The sequence below is a fragment of the Nicotiana sylvestris genome, chromosome 7 (assembly GCF_000393655.2).
Source record: "Nicotiana sylvestris chromosome 7, ASM39365v2, whole genome shotgun sequence".
Taxonomy (NCBI): Eukaryota; Viridiplantae; Streptophyta; class Magnoliopsida; order Solanales; family Solanaceae; genus Nicotiana; species Nicotiana sylvestris.
Window position 1 is genome coordinate 157481493 of NC_091063.1, and position 22307 is coordinate 157503799.

Here is a 22307-nt window from a genome sequence, read left to right on the forward strand (position 1 = left end):
ACATGATACAAATTCAGTCGAAGCCTCAAAGCATGCCAAACAACATCAAGACAATGAATCGATGACCGAAACCTTTCTTTATACTTTCAAACTTTTAAACTTCATCGAACGCGTCTGAATTAACTTAAACATCCTGGAATTACACCAAATTTTGCGTGCAAGACACAAATCATGATACGAATCTATTCTGAGGCTCGAAATCTCAAACAGACATCGATAACACCAAAATTCTCTTTAAATCAAACTTAAGAAATTCTTAAACTTTCAAAAGGCCAACTTTCTATAATAGGCGTTGAAATGCTCCCAGACCACCCGATACTCAACCCGAACATACGCCCAAGTCTGAAATCATCATACAAACCTATTGGAACCCTCAAATCCTGATTCCGATGTCATTTACTCAAAAGTCAAACCTTGATCATCGCTTCCAATTTAAAGCTTCCGAATTGAGAATTTATCATCTGAATCAATTCCGAACTTCCTGAAGTTCAATTCTGACCACATGTACAAGTCATATTACCTGAAGTGAAGCTACTCAAGGCCTCAAACCGCCAAACGACGTGCTAGAGCTCAAAACAACTAGTCGGGTCGTTACATTCTCCCTCAGTTAAACATATTTTGTCCTCGAACATGCCAAAAACTGCTCCAAAATTGCCCCAAAATCACGGTTCAACACCTTGTGCACCTACCCGTGCCACCAAAACCCAGGTGAGCACATTAGCTTGAGCTAGACGGAAGATCCTCCCTTTTATTTCAGCCAACAAGCCTTAGGACTAATTTCCAACATGTCGAACTCTCTACCAGGTCTGATTACAACATACGAACACCTTTACAGTCTCAAACCACCGTACCAAATATAATTATGCACCCATACTGAGATCATACAATGTACGCACAATTTGTATATTCATAATAACATCCTCGGACTACAATAGCAGCAAATTCACGAACCAGATGTCCGTAGATACCTCATAACACATATAGCCCAATCTCAACCCTCACAATACTGCAATGATGGAATAGACGTGCAGGAACTTATAACTACCCGTCAAATTAATAACTTGTCACACCTCCTTTTTCCGCGCCCGGGGGCGCAGGGGAGTTTTTTCCAATTAAAGGACAACCGAAACGGGATTTGTTCATTTATTTCAGAGTCGCCACTTGGGAGATTTAGGGTGTCCCAAGTCACCAATTTTAATCCCGAATCGAGGAAAATAATGACTCTATATTACAGTCTGCGTACCAGAAATCTAGATAAGGAATTCTGTTAACCCGGGAGAAGGTGTTAGGCATTCCCGAGTTCCGTGGTTCTAGCACGGTCGCTCAACTGTTATATTTGGCTTGATTATCTGATTTTAAATACAATATGAACTTATGTGCAAATTTTATCTTTTAACCGCTTTATTATTATTGTTTTTACGAGAATGTGAACGTCGCTTAAAACACGTCTTTGGACTGCGTCACATGAAATGCACCCACAATCCGGAACGCATTTTATTTGATGTTTTGAGATTTGGATTTGGGTCGCATGAAATGCACACCCGAACTTAAGAAAGTAAATTATTAAACACGCGCCTAGAGAGACTATCGCGTTATTATTTTGGGAAGGCCACGAAATTCACTAAGCGGCCCTCCTGAATTCTAAGTAATTTAAAACAAGTATTTACTGAGGGCCCCGCAATTTGTATTTTTTATTCGGCGAGGCTCATCTCATTCTTATTTTTTAAAGGAATTTGCAACGTCATGAAAATGCATCTCGGGCCACGCCACAATCAATGCGCCCGTGACTAGAGACATATTTCGACTCCGTTGAGATTTGGATTTGGGTCACATAAATGTGCACCCGAGTTTAGGGAGATAGCATTATTAAAGGCGCGCCTAAAGCAACTAGCGCATTATTATTTTGGGCTAGGGCCGTGAAATTTGTTAAACGGCCCGTCCCGGAATCTAAGTATTTAATACATATATTTTGTGAGGGCTCCGCAATTTGTACATTTTTTTATTTAGCGAAGCTCGTCTCTTTTTTTATTTTTATTTTTTTATTATTTTTTAGAAAGAAAAAAAAACAAGGCTAAAATAACTACATTGTTTTTGCTACTTTGCGAGGTCATGAGTTGTAGGTTAAACTTATTTGATGAAACGAATATTTTTCAGTGGGATTAAAATTACTCCTATGATTTTAACATTACTACTATACGTACAAACAACTCTTAAGACAAGCCTGTAGATAACAATAATCTTAATATGAAGAAACAAATTGCGGAATAGCTACTTAAAATAACGAAACAAAGGAAGAGACATTCAGCAAATCCGATACACAAACAGTGCATAGGAAATCTATATCATTTCATTCCATTTAAGCAAATATAACAAGTTTGGAAATGTATATGCACCTGTTTGAAGCAAGAACAACAACCAAACTGTCTCGACAGCTATCGGAAACCTCTCCAATGACGGAACCTCGATGTCGAACTCAACGATATCAGACCGGAAGCCACGAGCACAACCCGACGACGACCTCAGACGGTGTGCGCGACGATAACGAAGAAACGGCGGCAGCTGGGCATACTAACGCTAATGGCGTTACTGCTGGTTCGTGACTGGGGTGAGGAGGAGGCCTGGGGTTCGACTGGATGGGTTGTTGTCGTTGGTCGTGTAGTTGGGTTGCGACGGGGTGGTGTGGAGGTGGTTTTCGTCGATGGTTATGGCGCTTGGACAGTGGGCGGCGATGGAGGAGTTGGGTGGTCGTTCATGGAGGACCTGAATGGCAGTAGGTGGTTTCATAGGGTGTTGATGGTGGTTTCGGGCAGTGGGGGAGTTAGTCGCGACGACGACGGAGGGAGCTAGTTGGTTGCGGACGTAGGTGGTGGGTGTTTGGTGATGGTTTTGTGGTGGTCGTGAGGTCGTTAATGGTGGTTTTTCTGGCGATGGAGGTGGTTGTTTGGGTGAGGGTTTTCGGTTATGGCGTCGGGAGTTCGGGGAAGGTGACGGGTCGAGGAGGTAGTTGTTTGGACAGGAGGAGGAGGAGTTCGACGCTGGGGGGGCGCTAGGACTGGTCGGACGTGAGGGAAGCTGGGAGGAGGAGGTTGGTAGGAGGTTTTTTGCGATGGGCGGGGGCGGTAGGTTTTCTCACTTTCTTCTTTGAAGAAGAAGAAGGAACAGTAGTATTTTTTCCTCCTCCCCTTTCATGTTTTGTCCGTGTATTTGTAATGTTTTGCCCTCAAAAAATGAGCCCCACGCGTGGTGGGGTTCAAGGCATATGTCCCCCACGCGTGGTGGGGTTCCCCACGTGTCCTGGACACGGTTTATTATGGGCTCGGTCCGAAAATTAGGCCTAAAACCGGGTAGTTTAAACCCGAATATTATTCTTTTGCCAGGACCCGAGAAATAGGAACACGTTGCTTAACTAGTCCTATGTAAGCAAAATAACTACCAAAAATAAGACTAGTATTTAAACAAAACTATCTCTTTTTTTAAATATTTTTTAAAGATTTAAAATAGCTACAAAATATTAATGAAACTATTTTTTTTTGTAATTTTCGTTTTTCTTAAATATTAAGATAAAATATGAAGTAATATTTTTTGTATTTTTCAAAGTTAAAATGACTATAGAATATTAATAAAAAACTATTTTTTTGTAATTTTCGTTTTTAATAAAGACAAAATATAAAGTAATATTTTTTGTATTTTTCCAAAATTAAAACGACTACAAATCATTAATAGAATTATATTTTTGTAATTTTCGAATTTTATATAAAGTACCAAAATAAAGTACAATTTTTGTATTTTTCAAGTTTATGAGAAATACATAAACTAAAATTTATATATATATTTTTTGAAATTTTCTTTTTGCAACGAAATAAAGTAAAAATAGTTAAAATAGCTATACTAGACCCAATTTCACATATTCATGCTAAAAATGTGAAAATTCTCGGGGAGGGTCAAAAATCACGTGCTTACAGCTGCCCCTCTTTGACTGGAAACACGAAGAGTTTTCCGACAAAGAACGACTAGACGTGTTTTTGACCCGACCATTACTTGGACGGACTACACTTAAGGAAAGGGAGGGAATGTGACCGAGCCCTGGTATCTGAGCTGCCTACATATCCTTGGTTATACAGGAATCAGGCCACGTGTAGTTCGAGATATGAGAGAGATGGTAGAGGGTACCGAGGTGAAGAGCCGATCGAGGTGCCGTTCCGTTGAGGTTCCGGTCCGCGGTCCTGTCATTACAACAAAAATGAAAACTGAAAAAGACTAACTAAGCCTATCAGCTACTAGTTACAAGGATTCCTATCTCTTAAGTCTTCTGAAACTTGGTCTTGAGTCTTGAATGGTGCTTCATACAGACTTTGGATTTGAACCTTGATACTTGCTAGTTGTAGGCGCTAGTTCTTGAGCAGATCACATCTGTTCTCCACTTCCGTGCTTTGGATTCATTCATTTTTCTTCTTTTTTCTTTTTTTTTTTGTTTTTGTGACTAGCTTTTGTTGACCCTCTCAGACTGTTGACTCGCATTCTTGGGGCGAGCTTCTTGTTGCTTCTATCTTGGATTGAGTGCTGGGGATTTTTGTTGTAGCCTTCTGCCTTCCAATGGGTTACGGCTTGACTTTGAACGATCCCGCTGTTCTACAGGCGGACCCCTAACTTCTTCAATCTTTGACATATAACAATCTTCTGCTCTACAGGCAGGCCCCTGACAATCAAAACAAACAAAACAAACAAAATTTCCTAACCTAGTTTGCACTGGGAAGGTTTGTGAGTCGTTAGCAAAATCGTAGCCCACTGATACTACTGGTGCAGTGCTGAGAGTGAACTAAACACTAGATTAGGATGTATTCCCTTGTTATGCAGGTGGGCGCCTAACTCCAATGCTTGAAATGTAAGGACTGAAATGTATTCCTCCGTTCTATGGGCGGGCGCCTGGCTTTAGGAAAATGACTCTTCTTTTTTTTCAAAATGTTTTTTTTTTAGCATCTTAGGAGAAAGATTCATCGGACTAAGATTTTGATCCTAGGAGAAGGTTCGTCAGACTAGGTCATTTTTGTTTTTTGGTTATCTTAGGAGAAAGATTCATCAGACTAAGATTTTGATCCTAGGAGAAGGTTCGTCAGACTAGGTCTCTATCTCAGGAGAAAAATTCATCGGACTAAGATTTTGATCCTAGGAGAAGGTTCATCAGACTAGGTCATTTTTTTTGGTATCTTAGGAGAAAGATTCATCAGACTAAGATTTTGATCCTAGGAGAAGGTTCGTCAGACTAGGTCTCTATCTCAGGAGAAAAAATCATCGGACTAAGATTTTGATCCTAGGAGAAGGTTCATCAGACTAGGTCATTTTTTTTTTGGGTATCTTAGGAGAAAGATTCATCAGACTAAGATTTTGATCCTAGGAGAAGGTTCGTCAGACTAGGTCTCTATCTCAGGAGAAAAATTCATCGGACTAAGATTTTGATCCTAGGAGAAGGTTCATCAGACTAGGTCATTTTTTGGTATCTTAGGAGAAAGATTCATCAGACTAAGATTTTGATCCTAGGAGAAGGTTCATCAGACTAGGTCATTTTTTGTTTTTTGGTTATCTTAGGAGAAAGATTCATCAGACTAAGATTTTGATCCTAGGAGAAGGTTCATCAGACTAGGTCATTTTTGTTTTTTTGTTTTTTGGTTATCTTAGGAGAAAGATTCATCAGACTAAGATTTTGATCCTAGGAGAAGGTTCATCAGACTAGGTCATTTTTGTTTTTGGTATCTTAGGAGAAAGATTCATCAGACTAAGATTTTGATCCTAGGAGAAGGTTCGTCAGACTAGGTCTCTATCTTAGGAGAAAAATTCATCGGACTAAGATTTTGATCCTAGGAGAAGGTTCGTCAGACTAGGTCTCTATCTTAGGAGAAAAATTCATCGGACTAAGATTTTGATCCTAGGAGAAAGTTCATCAGACTAGGTCTCTATCTTAGGAGAAAAATTCATCGGACTAAGATTTTGATCCTAGGAGAAAGTTCATCAGACTAGGTCATTCTTCTTTTTTTTTTTCTTCAAAAACAACTTAGGAGGAAATGCATCTCCTATGGGTAAACTTAACTTTGAGGAAGTGCGTCTCCTGTGGGTACAATAAACTTAGGAAGTGCGTCTCCTATTGGGGATAACTGTTCTTAGGAAGTGCGTCTCCTACTGGGTGAAACTAAACTTTAGGAAGTGCGTCTCCTATGGTGAAACTCGCTTAGGAAGTGCGTCTCCTATTGGTGAAACTTGCTTTAGGACGTGCGTCTCCTATTGGGTGCAATAAACTTAGGAAGTGCGTCTCCTATTGGTAGAACTGAACTTAGGAAGTGCGTCTCCTATGGGTGAAATGAACTTAGGAAGTGCGTCTCCTATGGTGAAACTCGCTTAGGAAGTGCGTCTCCTATTGGTGAAACTTGCTTTAGGAAGTGCGTCTCCTATGGTGAAACTGAACTTTAGGAAGTGCGTCTCCTATGGTGAAACTGACTTAGGAAGTGCGTCTCCTATTGGTGAAACTTGCTTTAGGAAGTGCGTCTCCTATGGTGAAACTGAACTTTAGGAAGTGCGTCTCCTATGGTGAAACTGACTTAGGAAGTGCGTCTCCTATTGGTAAAACTGAAACTTAGGAAGTGCGTCTCCTATGGTGAAACATATAAACTTTAGGAAGTGCGTCTCCTATGGGTAAAACTGAACTTAGGAAGTGTGTCTCCTATGGTAAAACTGAAACTTAGGAGGAAATGCATCTCCTATGGGTAAAGACGTGGAATGTATGCCTCTATTATCTGGGCGGGCTCCCAATTTCAACACTTGAAATAAAAAGACTGAATGTATGCCTCTGTTATCTGGGCGGGCTCCCAATTTCAACACTTAAAATAAAAGACTGAATGTATGCCTCTATTATCTGGGCGGGCTCCCAATTTCAACACTTAAAATAAAAGACTGAATGTATGCCTCTATTATCTGGGCGGGCTCCCAACTTCGACACTTGAAAATAAAAAGACTGAATTTATGCCTCTGTTATCTGGGCGGGCTCCCAATTTCAACACTTAAAAGTAAAGACTGAAACCAACATATCCTATTTGAGGGCGGATGAACCCAACATATCCTATTTGAGGGCGGATGAACCCAACAGATCCTATTTGAGGGCGGATGAACCCGACAGATCCTATTTGAGGGCGGATGAACCCGACAGATCCTATTTGAGGGCGGATTAACCCGACAGATCCTATTTGAGGGTGGATGAACCCAACAGATCCTATTTGAGGGCGGATGAACCCAACATATCCTATTTGAGGGCGGATGAACCCGACAGATCCTATTTGAGGGCGGATTGACCCAACAGATCCTATTTGAGGGCGGATTAACCCGACAGATCCTATTTGAGGGCGGATTAACCCGACAGATCCTATTTGAGGGCGGATTAACCCGACAGATCCTATTTGAGGGCGGATTAACCCGACAGATCCTATTTGAGGGCGGATGAACCCGACAGATCCTATTTGAGGGCGGATTAACCCGACAGATCCTATTTGAGGGCGGATGAACCCGACAGATCCTATTTGAGGGCGGATTAACCCGACAGATCCTATTTGAGGGCGGATTAACCCAACATATCCTATTTGAGGGCGGATGAACCCAACATATCCTATTTGAGGGCGGATTAACCCGACATATCCTATTTGAGGGCGGATTAACCCGACAGATCCTATTTGAGGGCGGATTAACCCAACAGATCCTATTTGAGGGCGGATGAACCCCACATATCCTATTTGAGAGCGGATGAACCCGACAGATCCTATTTAAGGGCGGATGAACCCAACAGATCCTATTTGAGGGCGGATGAACCCAAAATATCTTTAAGACTTGAAAATGTCTTACCTCGAATACTTGCTGGGGATTGGGATGAACTTTTCCTTTTCTACCTTTCCCATTTTTATTATTATTATTATTATTATTTATTTATTTTTTTATTATTCCCTTTTTTGTTTTTGTTTTGTTTTTGCATAGCTTCTTCCTTCAAAGACTACCTCCCTTGATTTACTTACCTGTTGGGGGGTAAAATGTTATCAGCTGGGGGTATCTGACTTCCAGAAAATTTTCTAAATGGAAGGAAAATTTTTTGCCCCAGTTTGGTAATATCCCTTGTGGCATGCGTTTCTGCCTCAATGCCATTTCCCTTACCTGTTTCAAATCAAACAAAATTGTTAGTTTAAAACATGGTGGTTGGTTGTGATACTCCCAACGGGATGGCTTTTCCTTTTTCCTTCCTTGCTTTGCGTTGCACAATTTGTTGGATATGATATTACGTGCTGGGGATAATCCCTTCCTACTGGGGATGTCCCTCTTCTTTCGTGGCATAGCTCGGAAACTGGCATTTCCCCGACCTTTTAGTCTAGCATGAATTTCCCCAAATCATGCTCACTGCTTTCCTTGCTTTGTTTATGGGCCTTGGCCTTGAGGTTTATAACTTTTGGCAAAGGCGATGGTATCCCTCTTGACACTTGTCAATCTTTTTGTCAACTCCCTTTTGGGGATATCTTTTTGACACTGGCCTCGCGCTTGTTCCTTGACGACTATACCATTTGGGTGCACTAGTCAGATCTCATCTGGCATAATTGGAAAGCTGATGGCATAATTGTTCTGACCAGACAGACTCTATTGGGGATTTTTCTATGAGAGGAAAAAGATAAAAAAAAGAAACAAAATAAAAGACAAAGGAAACGAATGACTCTTTTACAAAAGAAACTATAAATAAAAATCTATCAAACGCAGATACCGACTCTAATGGCCATGACATGCGTATGTGGCCTATCCTCTGCCGTCAATCATCTTTTAAGATCTTCAATTGGCGATTCCCCCTCTGATTCTCAATCTTATTCGACTTGTAGTGCCCGAAGGGTTTTCACTATCAAGTCTCTCTCATTTTTGGCTTTTCTCTCAGCTTTCATCGCCTTATGGTGCCTGTGAAGGTTTTCACCGATAAGACTCTCTCATTTGTATCACTTTTCAGCTGGGGATTTGGAGTGTCGCCGGTATGACTCTTTCTGCTGGAGATTAGAGTCCTTTCTGCTGTGGAACAGAATGTTATGTTCGCCGGTAAGACAATATTTGTCTGACTTGGCGTCTTTTGAAGACTGATCGGAAGGTCTTTCTTTGGACCGTAATGTGGGTTTTGGATAGGGCTAGAAAGAAAGGGTATTAAAAGGCTCAAAAATACATTAATTTTTTGGGTTATTAGTTACAACCTTCGGAATTAGATTTATTTACAACGACCGCAACCTCTGCCCCAGTTTCTTGCTTGGGGATATTTTAATTGATTTTTTTTTTCATTTTTCAAAACTATGACCGAGCCATGAAGCGCCTACGTATCCTCTTTGAGGAATCAGGTCAAACGTAGTTCCCAATTCCTCTTTTTCATTTTGACTTTTTTTTTCTTGTTATCATTTTCCCCTTTTTTTTTTGTTTACCTGCCGCGCTTGCGTATTCTATTCGTTGCTACTAATTCCGAACGAGGGGTATGAAAGAAAAATAAATAAGGCTCAAAAGGGGTAACGAAGGATAAAGTGTTTGGGTAGCAGAACAAAATGCCTTCGTCATTCCGGTCTTCAAAATATGTCAAATGCAAACATCACGATTTAAATTTGTAGTCTCTTCTGATGGTGCTGGACTTGACAATTATATTCAACATCTGTTTGTTCATTTGTCACTTCTAAAGCATTGTCAGGCGACACTCTCATTCTCATTATTATGAACGACCCTCATGCCAATTTAGGCGAATCTTTCTTTAACGGTTTTCTTTGTGTTTGACTTGCCCTAGTTCCACATGACTCGGGCTTTGAATAATCTCAAACCGTCCTTATTTTCTTTAAATGGTCTGATCACCTTCCCAGGGTTTTATGATTAACTTTTAAGATTAGGCCCAAACTGGGTGCATGTCATGTCCCTAGAATCGGCATTGAACGAAATGATAAAAGGACTAAACAAAAAGACGACTGGAACTTAACAAAAGACCGGCTTTGCATTAGACTACCGGCGAAATGGTTTGAATAATAAAACAAACAAAACAACCAAAATAAAATCCTAACACAACCTCGACAAAACTTAAACAAACTGATATGACAAAATGGAAAAATAAGAAGGTTTGACGCCAGAAAATATTCGGATTACAACTCTAAGAACAACCCGGACAACAGAAATGACAACAAAATAAGCCACCACCAGCTTCTCTTTCTTGCTAACCAAGGAACGGAGTGTCCTCCCACTTTATCAAACTTGGCATCTTAGCCACTGAGCTTTGCATTAGTATTGTCAAGACTATTGCCAGCTTCAATATCATCAACCTCTGTCAACAAGTTTCCAATAGGATTCAAGTGCTTCTGTTATTGGCCTGATCCCTCGCAGAGTGTGCATCATGAGGTGCAAGTAAAGGATTCTGGGTGTCATTGTCCGGCTTACCACAAACCAACCACCTTAACTTTATTTGCGAAACAAACAGGTTAGAATGGACTCAGTCGGTCCTTATTATTAACAACATCTTTTTTCTTTTCTTTTTTTTCTCTTTTTTTTTCGATGTTTTTTTTTTCCTTTTTTTTTCTTTTTTTTCTCTCCTTTTTTCATTTCTCTTTTTCATCTCTTTTTTTTTTGTTGTGGTTGAATCTTATGGAGATTGCCTACGTATCATGACCCTGCATGAATCAGACCTTGCGTAGTTCGGACCAATAAAAGATAAACAACAGTAAATATTTTTCAATTTTCATATTAGAATAAACCGGGTTTCAAGGATTTAAAGATGACCTACAAACTCGAAAATCAAATAACCCATATACTTTAATCAAGAGATTTATAAACTCAAAAACAAAAGGCTAACTCCCTTTCTCTGTTCGACAAATGCAACCAAATGGTTATTTTTTGCCAATGTGGCCCCTTCCAAATTTCACATGAATTTTGAGGCCGGGGGGATTATTTTATGACACTTTTACAAACTTGTCCGTTCTTTTACGAAAATAACCTTTCGACAACTGACAGATACTCTAAGGCTACTTCGGCAAGAACGGTTTAAGACGCGGCCGAAGCTGGCTCGGCTTATTATGACAAAATTCAAACGGTATGTATTCACCTGACCGTCGACTTTTTTTTTTTTTTTGAAATTATAATAAAAACTTGGTGTTGCAAAACACGGCCCTTCAGCGTCTCGGGGACGAAGCTTTTTTAAGGCTGTGTGGGTCAACTCAAAATGACCCAAAGGTGGCTATTTATGCAAAGTCAGCCTTCCGGCGTCCCTTTCGAGAACATTCGGCTATTTATGACAAAACAATATCACCTGACTTATTTATGACTCTTTTTATCGTTTTTGAATTAGAAAAGTCAATATTGCAAACACGGCCTTTCAACGTCTCGGGGACGAAGATTTTTAGGCTGTGGGGGTCAACTGGACCAAGTCTTAAAAAAATGACCCAAAGGTGGTTGTTTATGCAAAGTCAGCCTTCCGGCGTCCCTTTCGGGAACATTCGGCTATGTCTTGATAAAACAGCGTCACCTGACTTCTTTATGACAAAATTAAAATTTGACATATATTTTTTATTTATTTGTTTTTTGGCTATTTTAGCAAAAGGTGGGTTGGACATCACCCGACTTATTTATGACAAGATTAAAATTTTTGATTTTTGGCTATTTTAGCAAAAGGTGGGGTTGGACCCGATGAGGGTTGCATACGTATCTCACATCCGGTGAGAATCAAACCCGCGTAGTTCGGGCAAATAAACTATTTTTGAAAAGACCCTTTTCCATTTTCTATTTTTATTATTATTCTTTTTTTTTCCACAACAATCAAATAGACTATTATTTTTCACTCATAACAAACAAACAAATTAACGAAAAACATAAAACATTCCTTCTTTTTTGAGAAGGTGGGGTTGGACCCGATGAGGGTTGCCTACGTATCTCACATCCGGTGAGAATCAAACCCGCGTAGTTCGGGCAATCAAGGATAAGTAGATGAACTAACTTTTTTTTTGAATTTGAAAGAACTACTTTAAAAGAAGAAAGGAAGTATATTTTTTGATTTTTGATTGATTTTCTTTTTAAAAGAAATACTTCTAAGATATAATTTTGAATTCCATTTGCTTTTTTTTTTTATTCTAAAGAAGAAGAAGAAAATATTTTTTGGAATTTTACCTTTAATAAAAGAAATGCTTCTAAAATGTTTTTTTTTTGAATTTTCTAAAGAAGAATCTATTTTCGGATTTTTCATTTATCTTTTTGAATTTTGAACTTTCTTTTTAAATTTTTTTTGGATTATATATATACTTATTTTTGGAACAAATAATAAAATCACATTCAACGCCGGACTCTTTTTTATTTTTATTTCTGGCATTTTCATAGACAAACAAAGTAAAACAAAATAAAACATTTTTTTTTAAAAAAAAAACAGACTCATTTTCATTTTCATTTAATGGCAAAAACAAACTATTTTCTTTAATATTTTTTTTAAAACAAACAGACGGAACAATGATGATTTTTTTTTATTTTATTTTTCTTTTGCTTTTAATATAACAAACTAACAAAACATTTTTCATTTTCAAAATTTCGGCAGAGTTTCGACTCTACTCGGACTTCTATGCTGTTATTTTCTCCTTTTTCAAGATTTTCTTATATGTGGAAAATGATGACAACATACAAAATCTTTTTGAATTTTCCAATGCTTTTATTTATTTGTAATTTTATTTTTTTATATTTATTATTTCTTTCAAAAATGTGGCATGGGAGACATAACGATTTCCAAGACTTCTTGGATTCCGCAAATGCTCCCCATGCGCTTTTCCCAACAAGCAAGCGTGGGGGACATATGGGAATTCCAAGGCTTCTTGGATTCCACAAATGTTCCCCATGTGTTTTCCCAAAAAGCAAGCGTGGGGGACATAGGGAATTCCAAGGCTTCTTGGATTCCGCAAATGTTCCCCATGCTTTGATTAAAATAACATCATGCTGGAAATGACCAAATGACCCATTCGCCCTTGACTGAATACAACATGTAGCACATAGGATGCCATAAGATGGTCTATTATTTTCAGGTTGCTTGTCCTAGACGGACCCAACCCCTGTGTTGAGTCCCCTAAGTCAAATGCACATGATGCAAATAAACGTTCCTACTAGGGATCCGGCATGTGGCTTTGTTATACTAGGTTCAAAAACCTGGGTCAGTGTTCTAGACCTGGCTTACCCGAGCGGACAGCTCGAGCCGAGGGGGGGCAGCGTACCGGGAATACAGAAGCTTCACCGGCTTAGCAACTTATCCGAACCTCGTTCTAAATTGGGATTTGACACTATACAGAAAAGAAGTCATACGAAGTACGCCCTTCTTCATGATTTAGAAGACTCAGAGAGAAGATGGGTTTCGGCACAATTTATATACAGTTCACATAATATCAAAGCGGTAAAAGCAACATTTAGCACATTAGGCTTAAAACATGTAAAAAATCAGATAAAGCCAAATATAACAATTTATCTAAGCTCGAATTTCTAACCCTGAACCAGTGGTTCTGGGTTATTAGTCCCCAGCAGAGTCGCCAGAGCTGTCACACCTCCTTTTTCGCGCCCGGGGGCGCAGGGGAGTTTTTTCCAATTAAAGGACAACCGAAACGGGATTTGTTCATTTATTTCAGAGTCGCCACTTGGGAGATTTAGGGTGTCCCAAGTCACCAATTTTAATCCCGAATCGAGGAAAATAATGACTCTATATTACAGTCTGCGTACCAGAAATCTAGATAAGGAATTCTGTTAACCCGGGAGAAGGTGTTAGGCATTCCCGAGTTCCGTGGTTCTAGCACGGTCGCTCAACTGTTATATTTGGCTTGATTATCTGATTTTAAATACAATATGAACTTATGTGCAAATTTTATCTTTTAACCGCTTTATTATTATTGTTTTTACGAGAATGTGAACGTCGCTTAAAACACGTCTTTGGACTGCGTCACATGAAATGCACCCACAATCCGGAACGCATTTTATTTGATGTTTTGAGATCTGGATTTGGGTCGCATGAAATGCACACCCGAACTTAAGAAAGTAAATTATTAAACACGCGCCTAGAGAGACTATCGCGTTATTATTTTGGGAAGGCCACGAAATTCACTAAGCGGCCCTCCTGAATTCTAAGTAATTTAAAACAAGTATTTACTGAGGGCCCCGCAATTTGTATTTTTTATTCGGCGAGGCTCATCTCATTCTTATTTTTTAAAGGAATTTGCAGCGTCATGGAAATGCATCTCGGGCCACGCCACAATCAATGCGCCCGTGACTAGAGACATATTTCGACTCCGTTGAGATTTGGATTTGGGTCACATAAATGTGCACCCGAGTTTAGGGAGATAGCATTATTAAAGGCGCGCCTAAAGCAACTAGCGCATTATTATTTTGGGCTAGGGCCGTGAAATTTGTTAAACGGCCCGTCCCGGAATCTAAGTATTTAATACATATATTTTGTGAGGGCTCCGCAATTTGTACATTTTTTATTTAGCGAAGCTCGTCTCTTTTTTTATTTTTATTTTTTTATTATTTTTTAGAAAGAAAAAAAACAAGGCTAAAATAACTACATTTTTTTTGCTACTTTGCGAGGTCATGAGTTGTAGGTTAAACTTATTTGATGAAACGAATATTTTTCAGTGGGATTAAAATTACTCCTATGATTTTAACATTACTACTATACGTACAAACAACTCTTAAGACAAGCCTGTAGATAACAATAATCTTAATATGAAGAAACAAATTGCGGAATAGCTACTTAAAATAACGAAACAAAGGAAGAGACATTCAGCAAATCCGATACACAAACAGTGCATAGGAAATCTATATCATTTCATTCCATTTAAGCAAATATAACAAGTTTGGAAATGTATATGCACCTGTTTGAAGCAAGAACAACAACCAAACTGTCTCGACAGCTATCGGAAACCTCTCCAATGACGGAACCTCGATGTCGAACTCAACGATATCAGACCGGAAGCCACGAGCACAACCCGACGACGACCTCAGACGGTGTGCGCGATGATAACGAAGAAACGGCGGCAGCTGGGCATACTAACGCTAATGGCGTTACTGCTGGTTCGTGACTGGGGTGAGGAGGAGGCCTGGGGTTCGACTGGATGGGTTGTTGTCATTGGTCGTGTTGTTGGGTTGCGACGGGGTGGTGTGGAGGTGGTTTTCGTCGATGGTTATGGCGCTTGGACAGTGGGCGGCGATGGAGGAGTTGGGTGGTAGTTCATGGAGGACCTGCAGGCAGTAGGTGGTTTCATAGGGTGTTGATGGTGGTTTCGGGCAGTGGGGGAGTTAGTCGCGACGACGACGGAGGGAGCTAGTTGGTTGCGGACGTAGGTGGTGGGTGTTTGGTGATGGTTTTGTGGTGGTCGTGAGGTCGTTAATGGTGGTTTTTCTGGCGATGGAGGTGGTTGTTTGGGTGAGGGTTTTCGGTTATGGCGTCGGGAGTTCGGGGAAGGTGACGGGTCGAGGAGGTAGTTGTTTGGACAGGAGGAGGAGGAGTTCGACGCTGGGGGGGCGCTAGGACTGGTCGGACGTGAGGGAAGCTGGGAGGAGGAGGTTGGTAGGAGGTTTTTTGCGATGGGCGGGGGCGGTAGGTTTTCTCACTTTCTTCTTTGAAGAAGAAGAAGGAACAGTAGTATTTTTTCCTCCCCGTCCCTTTTTGTTAGTTCCGTGTTTTGTAATGCTTTGCCCATGAAAATGAGCCCCACGCGTGGTGGGGTTCGAGGCATATGTCCCCCACGCGTGGTGGGGTTCCCCACGTGTCCTGGACACGGTTTATTATGGGCTCGGTCCGAAAATTAGGCCTAAAACCGGGTAGTTTAAACCCGAATATTATTCTTTTGCCAGGACCCGAGAAATAGGAACACGTTGCTTAACTAGTCCTATGTAAGCAAAATAACTACCAAAAATAAGACTAGTATTTAAACAAAACTATCTCTTTTTTTAAAATATTTTTTAAAGATTTAAAATAGCTACAAAATATTAATGAAACTATTTTTTTTGTAATTTTCGTTTTTCTTAAATATTAAGATAAAATATGAAGTAATATTTTTTGTATTTTTCAAAGTTAAAATGACTATATAATATTAATAAAAAACTATTTTTTGTAATTTTCGTTTTTAATAAAGACAAAATATAAAGTAATATTTTTTTGTATTTTTCCAAAATTAAAACGACTACAAATCATTAATAGAATTATATTTTTTGTAATTTTCGAATTTTATATAAAGTACCAAAATAAAGTACAATTTTTGTATTTTTCAAGTTTATGAGAAATACATAAACTAAAATTTATATATATATTTTTTTTGAAATTTTCTTTTTGCAACGAAATAAAGTAAAAAAAATAGTTAAAATAGCTATATTAGTCCTAAATTAGATATTTTAAGCTAAGAGCGTAAAAATTCCCGGGGAGGGTCAAAAATCACGTGCTTACAGCTGCCCCTCTTTGACTGGAAACACGAAGAGTTTTCCGACAAAGAACGACTAGACGTGTTTTTGACCCGACCATTACTTGGACGGACTACACTTAAGGAAAGGAAGGGAATGTGACCGAGCCCTGGTATCTGAGCTGCCTACATATCCTTGGTTATACAGGAATCAGGCCACGTGTAGTTCGAGATATGAGAGAGATGGTAGAGGGTACCGAGGTGAAGAGCCGATCGAGGTGCCGTTCCGTTGAGGTTCCGGTCCGCGGTCCTGTCATTACAACAAAAATGAAAACTGAAAAAGACTAACTAAGCCTATCAGCTACTAGTTACAAGGATTCCTATCTCTTAAGTCTTCTGAAACTTGGTCTTGAGTCTTGAATGGTGCTTCATACAGACTTTGGATTTGAACCTTGATACTTGCTAGTTGTAGGCGCTAGTTCTTGAGCAGATCACATCTGTTCTCCACTTCCGTGCTTTGGATTCATTCATTTTTCTTCTTTTTTCTTTTTTTTTTTGTTTTTGTGACTAGCTTTTGTTGACCCTCTCAGACTGTTGACTCGCATTCTTGGGGCGAGCTTCTTGTTGCTTCTATCTTGGATTGAGTGCTGGGGATTTTTGTTGTAGCCTTCTGCCTTCCAATGGGTTACGGCTTGACTTTGAACGATCCCGCTGTTCTACAGGCGGACCCCTAACTTCTTCAATCTTTGACATATAACAATCTTCTGCTCTACAGGCAGGCCCCTGACAATCAAAACAAACAAAACAAACAAAATTTCCTAACCTAGTTTGCACTGGGAAGGTTTGTGAGTCGTTAGCAAAATCGTAGCCCACTGATACTACTGGTGCAGTGCTGAGAGTGAACTAAACACTAGATTAGGATGTATTCCCTTGTTATGCAGGTGGGCGCCTAACTCCAATGCTTGAAATGTAAGGACTGAAATGTATTCCTCCGTTCTATGGGCGGGCGCCTGGCTTTAGGAAAATGACTCTTCTTTTTTTTTCAAAATGTTTTTTTTTAGCATCTTAGGAGAAAGATTCATCGGACTAAGATTTTGATCCTAGGAGAAGGTTCGTCAGACTAGGTCATTTTTGTTTTTTGGTTATCTTAGGAGAAAGATTCATCAGACTAAGATTTTGATCCTAGGAGAAGGTTCGTCAGACTAGGTCTCTATCTCAGGAGAAAAATTCATCGGACTAAGATTTTGATCCTAGGAGAAGGTTCATCAGACTAGGTCATTTTTTTTTTGGTTATCTTAGGAGAAAGATTCATCAGACTAAGATTTTGATCCTAGGAGAAGGTTCGTCAGACTAGGTCTCTATCTCAGGAGAAAAATTCATCGGACTAAGATTTTGATCCTAGGAGAAGGTTCATCAGACTAGGTCATTTTTTTTTTGGGTATCTTAGGAGAAAGATTCATCAGACTAAGATTTTGATCCTAGGAGAAGGTTCGTCAGACTAGGTCTCTATCTCAGGAGAAAAATTCATCGGACTAAGATTTTGATCCTAGGAGAAGGTTCATCAGACTAGGTCATTTTTTGGTATCTTAGGAGAAAGATTCATCAGACTAAGATTTTGATCCTAGGAGAAGGTTCATCAGACTAGGTCATTTTTTGTTTTTTGGTTATCTTAGGAGAAAGATTCATCAGACTAAGATTTTGATCCTAGGAGAAGGTTCATCAGACTAGGTCATTTTCATTTTTTGTTTTTTGGTTATCTTAGGAGAAAGATTCATCAGACTAAGATTTTGATCCTAGGAGAAGGTTCATCAGACTAGGTCATTTTTGTTTTTGGTATCTTAGGAGAAAGATTCATCAGACTAAGATTTTGATCCTAGGAGAAGGTTCGTCAGACTAGGTCTCTATCTTAGGAGAAAAATTCATCGGACTAAGATTTTCAGAGACGAGAAATAAGACACACAAAACAAGTATAGGGAACCATACTCAACATCTCACTTTTGCGACGGGCAACCCGATCCACACATGATACCGCTGCAGCGCGCAACCAGATCTAAATATCATACCCATGGCGACATGCCACCCGATCCACACATAACAATTAATAAGGAAATACCCATCGAACCATAATGCTCATACCTACGGAACGCCCGAATATCGACCACAAGTACGCCAAGTGCATAAATACGACCCTAGGAAGGCGGATAGAGCCACGCTCTACAAAAACTCAAGCACTACTAAGGTGCAATAATGTCAAGCTACACTAGAACACAACACACATGCAAATAATCAAGTCTTTTCGCAACCCACATGGCATAATATAGTATTACATAGAATAGCTGACAATAGGAAAAACATCCAACACCTGAAGACTCCTCCGTAAGCAATGCTATGCTAAATGAACACATCCGACCTGACGTAAAGCATACATTCACATTAGATCTACTAGCAGACCTCAACCCAATTCCGATTATCCCATACTAGGCCAACAACCTCTCAAGGATCCACAATGGCCCCATCCATAACACATAAGATCGGCCGTCAAATCTGAAACAACTCACACAGTCCACAACTAAAGAAATAGAATGCCTCTCAGTTATAACCTCTCCCATTGGCGACAGTACCAAAATCTCCATACGTGATTTAGATCTCTAACAATCGAATGACTAGCACGTCACTCTTATGCGATCTTCTTGTGGGATATACCCCCGCAACCTTCCGCACCAGGTAGTAAACTCTGAGCATCAATGGCCATCGACCATGCTATATCCACATCCGAATTTCAGCATCTAATACTTCTCCCATAAAATAGACCATCCTTAAGCTACCCGAAAATAATGTCAGCACATTCCGAACATCTGAAATCTTCCTGTGTTCCCCCGAGCTCATGATATTCTTATCGAAACCGAACCATAGACTTGATCATCAACTTCCAATTACTATACCGCTCACCGCACCTATCCTACTGCTACGCTAGAGTCCGAGAATTTCATCATAACTACTGAACCACCCGTAGAATAAATACTTCGTCGACTAGAACCCATTTCACTTTACTTATTTCAGAAGAACAACTGCAACACGCAACCAAATTCCCATGAACGCAGAAAATGCAAACCTCCGGTCATAGTCTAAACTGTCAGAACTCTTTCGGGTTCCATCTACACATCACATAACCATCATAATCAAATACCCCCAAATTAATCAAACCATAGTGGCTGTTAAGCCCGTATGTCCAACCACTTATTGGCGCTCTCTGGTTAGGCAGCATCTCGAAGATAAGTGCAGACGTCTCGGTACTGATCCGCAAGACTCTACTAAATTTGCTCATAACTCGTGATACCTATGTAACCTAGGCTCTAATACCAACTTGTCATGACCCAAAAACTAACCGTCATGATGACGCCTAATGTGGTACTAGGCAATCCAACATTTTCAAAATATTCCTAACATTTAACAAAAAATGAATCAAAGTATTTTAAATAACAACAGTTCTCATAAACGGGGTAAAAACCCAAAACACTAATGCGAAAGACTCCTAAATCGGGGTGTCACTGAGTACATGTGCATCTAAAGTCACTGGTCTGAAGTACACTTTATAAGATAGTCTGAAACTAGAGACAATAAAAGGAAAGATAGGGAAGGAAAAACAAGGAAGCTAACTCGAAGTCTCCAAAGGTCGACTATGCAAGTATCAACACCCATTATCCAGAAACACCTTGATATGCACATGCAGTGCAGAGTGTAGCGTGAGTACAACTAACTCATTAAGTAACAAGACTAAATAAAGAACTGAATATAGTGATAAGCTACACAGTTATAGTTAAATTTCAATAATCTCATCAAAGAAAGTAGCCATGCTTTCAAATCCGGCAATTTAAGTCAAATCAATTTATACAAGTCAAGTTCAAGTAAAACCGGATATAATTTCTCTCATAAACTTCAAAACAGTGATATATGGCACCTAAGTGCAACAACAAGGAAATCAAATGCAGCCTCTTAGAGCAACAGTCACTTAGTCATCCCATTCGCTCCAACCTCACAATCACGCATTCCTCACAACCACTCATTCCTACCAGTCACTCGGCACTCGACACTCTTAGTAGGTACCTGTGCTAACTGGGGGTGTGTACAGACTCTAGAGGGGCTCCTTCACCCCAAGCGCTATATCAAGCCAATTATGGCATAAATCAATGAAACATGTTGTGGCGTGCAACTCGGTCCTATAAATATCCTCACAATCAGGTCCTCGACCTTGCTCAATCATCAACCTCTCCAGTCTCTCGGACTCTCAGTAATCATGAAAATCAGCCCAAACAGCAATGATATGATGTATCAATAAGGAATAATAGAGACAGAGATATGATATGCGAGTAAAACTGAGACTGAGTACAAATAGCAATTAGCAGGTAATTCAACAGGTAACACGGCCTTTATGGGTCCCAACAGTACCAACACATAACCTAAACATAATTTCTAACATGATTTACAGTCAAATTTCGATGACACATGGAGAGCATATAGCTAACAACAAGTTATTCAACTTTACAGTTCCATGGAATGGACCAAGTCACAATTCCTATGGTGCACGCCCACACGCCCGTCACCTAGCATGTGTGTCACCTCCAAACCAATCACATAACACAAAATTCAGGGTTTTATACCCACAGAACCAGATTTAGAACTGTTACTTACCTCAATCTAAGCAAAACTCTTTTCCAATACACCTTTGCCTCGCAAATTACCTCCGAATGCCCCGAATCTAGCCACAAACAATACAATACAATACAATACAATCAATAAAGGCTAAAGAAATCAATTCTACAAGAAATTGCGAAGTTACAATTCAAAAATCTGAAATCGGCTCTAAGCCGGGCCCATGTCTCTAAATCCAACAAAATTCAGAAAACCCAAAAGCCCATTCAACCACAAGTCTAACCGTAAAAATTTTATCAAAATTCGACACCAATTGGCCACTCAAATCCCCAAAATCAACTCTCCAAACCCCTAGTCTTAAAACCCCAAATTACACCTCAAAAACACACCAACTAGGTGGAAAAATCAATGGAAAAACATAATTATTGAAGAAATTTAACCACAAGTGACTTACCTCAAGAATTCCTTTGAAATCCCTCTCAAAAATTTCCCAATTCCGAGCTTGCAAAGTCAAGAAATGATAAAACCCTCAGAACCCAACGTTTATATTCTGCTCAAGCTTTTCACACCTGCGGCCAATTATCCGCACCTGGGGACCCGCTTCTGCGGTTAAACATCCCCTTCTGCGGAAATCACTTACACAGCGAGTCTCCGCTCTTGCGGCCCTTACACCGCATCTGCGCAGTTACAGGTGCGGAATTCACCATTGCACCTGCGAACCTTCCGCCCTTGCGCCCCTAGCGCCGCATCTGCGTCCACGCAAGTGCGGAACACGACCTCGCACCTGCGACCTCTGCTCACCTCCTCATTGCTCGCTTCTGCATCTCCTTTCCCGCTTCTACGGACTCGCACCTGCGGTTCCCACTTCGCAGGTGCGATTACACCTGCAGTTAAAATTCTTCAGCAACTCTTCAACTTCAAACCTTGTTCTGAAAATCATCCGAAATCAACCCGAGGCCCCCGAGACCTCAACCAAATATACCAACAAGTCTTAAAACATCATACGAACTTAGTCGAACCCTCAAACAATATCAAAAACATAAATCGCGCATAGATTCAAGCCTAATGAGCTTTAAAACTTCCAATTTCTATAACCGACGCCGAAACCTATCAAATCACGTCTGATTGACTCCAAATTTAGCACACAAGTCACAAATGATACCACGGACCTACTCCAACTTCTGGGATCCCAATCCGACCCCGATATCAAAAAACTCCACTCCCCGTCAAACT